General features: G+C 36.9%; 1 long non-coding RNA gene across 1 annotated transcript; it reads right to left on the bottom strand.

Annotated features, from left to right (window-relative positions):
* Positions 1-1,466: 1,466 nt before the first annotated feature.
* Positions 1,467-2,737, bottom strand: LOC110905368. The gene is made up of 3 exons (XR_002573057.2): positions 2,603-2,737; positions 2,015-2,068; positions 1,467-1,751 (listed from the first exon to the last, which is right to left on the bottom strand). It is a non-coding gene; the product is annotated as an uncharacterized LOC110905368 (long non-coding RNA).
* Positions 2,738-3,542: the final 805 nt, after the last annotated feature.

Here is a 3,542-nt window from a genome sequence, read left to right as displayed (position 1 = left end):
GAATTTCAGCCTTCAGCATGCCATGATAACGGATAATCTTCTTCCTCTCCGTTCCAACTATTTCTTCATAAAACTTCAGTTGATCAAGGAAGGTGTTCGTAATCTCATTGACTGATTCATCCCTTTGTCGGAGTCGGAGAAAGTCTTCTTGGATTCGATCCACAGCTGATTGTGGACAATGGTACTTAATAAAAGGTTGTTTGAATTCTTGCCAAGTCAAAGTTTGAACTCGATTCTCTCCGATCTCCTTGCTATACGAGTCCCACCAATCTTTAGCCCTTCGTAATAGTTGCCCCGTGGCAAACATGACTTGATCTTCCTTGTCACAATGACTCCGAATGAACACCCCTTCCATGTTAGCTATCCATCTTTGACATTCGATGGGATCAATTTCCCCATTATAAGTTGTAGGCTTACATGCCATAAAATCCTTGTAGGTGCACCGTCTTGCTTCCTTCTTGCTTTGAATCCCGGTTATTATTTCCTTCAATTCATCCACATTACTCGTGATCATATTCTCCACCGTACTTAGTACTTGGCCCTCCACTTCTTGTGCTAGCTTTGACATGTTTGCATCAAACGCCTTCGTTACTTCATCCGAAATCATCTTGTTTAACTCGTTTCGAGTTATACGTTCGGTAGTATCCGTGTTTCCTCCACTTGCCATCTACAATTGAACATTCATGTTAAACATCATTACATTCATTTTCCCCAGTCTTTCTATACTTCAATCATAATTATTAATTCATTCTCGTAAGTCGCAATTTCATCCAACTTTTCTATACAAACATTCTAGATACACTTCTTACTTCATTCATTCGTGTATGTAACGTCCCGTTCTTTTACACATTCCTTATTAAAGCATGATAACTATTGGTAATTTAAATTTCATAGAGAATTTGAGGTGTTCTTAAAGTTTAACAAGCGTTTGGAATGGGTTTGGAAACCTCGGAATCATAAACAAAACAAATCAGCAAAACAGTTCAGGAGAGGGCGTCGCCGACGGCACAAGGCTGCGTTGGCGACGGTGCTAAAAAATGAGCGTCACTAAAATTTCTCCGTAGGCAGGGAGTTAAGCCGTCGGAGCCTCCAGGTGCGTCGCCGACGCCCAAAAGGGCCGTCGTCGACGGTGCTTCTGGCCTGCAATCGCTGTTTAATCAAAAACCTTCATTCTCAGCCTCTTTTTCCAATCCGAAATGGTCTTGGGCAGTCCCGTAACCTTCCATAGCACCCATTATCATCCAAAACCAGGATATACTAATAACTAAACCATAACCCATTCCCGTTTCTAACTAAGAACATGAAATTCTTAAAATACTTACTCGCGTGGCGCTTTGGAACGAACACGCCTTCACAAGAGCTTTCGGTTTCAGTTCGAGCACCATCACTTACTCGAATCTCTCAAACCTTGGTTCTGATACCAACTTGTAAGGTCTAAAACTTAAAGAGACACTAACGAACTTGCATTTGACAAAATAGTAAACGGGTCGAATAATTCATAAGTAAATTTTTGCATTAACCAACTATATAGTTATGAACAAGTTTTGAACCCCAAACGTTTCACAAAATATAACCAAGTTCTTGACTATAAGTTCGACATCTAACTACTTCCGGGTTAACTTACATACAAAAGACCCGTTTTTAACGAAAGAAAACCTTTAACAAAAGTTTAGACCATGACTAGAGACTTCGCGGAAGCGTGCATCACAAGTGTGTTCGGTCCAACCATGCCATCCATCAAGTAGCTTTACCTACATACAACCAACCAAATAGACATTTCAATTAGATAATTCATACAACCTCTAGTTATTAGTCGAACTACAATAAACTCTTTTTCAACCGTCATTCGAACATGAACTCCTCAACTTAGCACAACATCCTTTCTTGCTTATTCGACCCATATCCATATCATGTATAGACTTACATTAAGCTCATTACAATTATGCAACTTTGACAAAAGAACGACGCATCACATTGTTACATGCTAATAATATTTTGTAAGCGAAGAACTTACCTTTGTTGTTGTTTGTATGTGATCCGGAGTGACTCGAGCTTTCTTCTTTAATCCCTATATCCAAAAATCACATGCTTTAGGTTCATGTCATTCTTTTCATTCCAATATCAACATACTTTCATTAACAAACAACCGATTCTCTATTCTAACCATTCAACATTGTAAATCCTATGATTAATTCATTCGAGCATTTTGACAAACACTTGGCGTGCATACTAATAATTAAGCATAATGTACAACTATTTTATGCCCAATTAACCCATTCATATTAATAACTCTAATAACATCAATTTCACTCAACATCTCATATAACCTTCATTCTAATTCAATTCCCCATATCGAAATTAAGCAAGAACATCATCATACAACATTTTTATACCAATTTTTACAACAAGATTTCATATTACATAGAACCATCATCTTGATCTAAGTGGGTTTTCTCTTTAAACACCAAATTTAACATTCTTCAAGGATTTATCATATTCCAAATGGTGATTCTAACTCATTATCCTACTAATTTCATCTAGACCCTAGGATTTCTTGAAACCCCAATTATCCAAGATTACCAAAACATAAAATTCTTGTTACCTTGAGCTTTGTTAGGACTAGATGATCAAGAATCCATTAACATGCAAGGGTTATGGCCATAATTAGGGCTTCAATTTGCTAACTTTGTGAAGATGAGGGGAGTTCTTCTCTCTTTCTTGTTCCTGGCGACCCAACACACGCATATGTGGGTGTGTTGTGTGTTTTCCAGTGTTTAAAAAAACCTATCTTTCATTTTTACCCATTCCACCCCTCAAGTATACACACTTATTTTTAAATGGCCAGCACTTATTCTTTTTAGTTAAAATCCTAACTCACATTCTAACTAGGTTCATTTCCTAGTTATATCTTATGACATACTATAGCAATGTATATATATATATATATAAACACATATAATTAAATTCTGGGGCGTTACAAAGATGCAGTTTACTTGTCTGAAATGCTGAACCTACCGACATATCGTTAACTTGGAGCCGTATCCTCCATCAGATCCTATTCATGCGAAGATATAATCAAGTTAGTTCCTATCATTTCTCATATAAGATCATGATTATTTTGCAATAATCACATCTCATGGTCTAGGAAGTATTTTAGTACTCCCCCTAAAATGTTATTTATGTACAATCAATTACTGAAAAATTAAAAATTATAAAACATGTATTTACAAAATATAGTCTTCCACATCAGGCACACAAAAGCATATGTCAACAAGAAAATGAATGTGTTACAGTGCAGTTAAGTGTGCAACCAGGTTAGATACCATAACCAAACCTGTGATTTTCCCCAACTTGTATCTAGAACAACCACTGATAATAACCGGTGTTACTAACAGTCCTCCTTGGATGTTCCTACACTCATAAGCAATTCAGTTAGAGAGTGGAACCCAAGCCATCGTAGTCTTGGGTTGTCCCCTTTCATCAAAATAATAAACCTCCCGATATGCCAAATCTTTTCCCTCATTGATTTCTTTTAAACTTGT

Source organism: Helianthus annuus, chromosome 11 (genome assembly GCF_002127325.2).
Source record: "Helianthus annuus cultivar XRQ/B chromosome 11, HanXRQr2.0-SUNRISE, whole genome shotgun sequence".
Lineage (NCBI taxonomy): Eukaryota > Viridiplantae > Streptophyta > Magnoliopsida > Asterales > Asteraceae > Helianthus > Helianthus annuus.
This window is presented reverse-complemented; position numbering and strand designations above follow the sequence as displayed.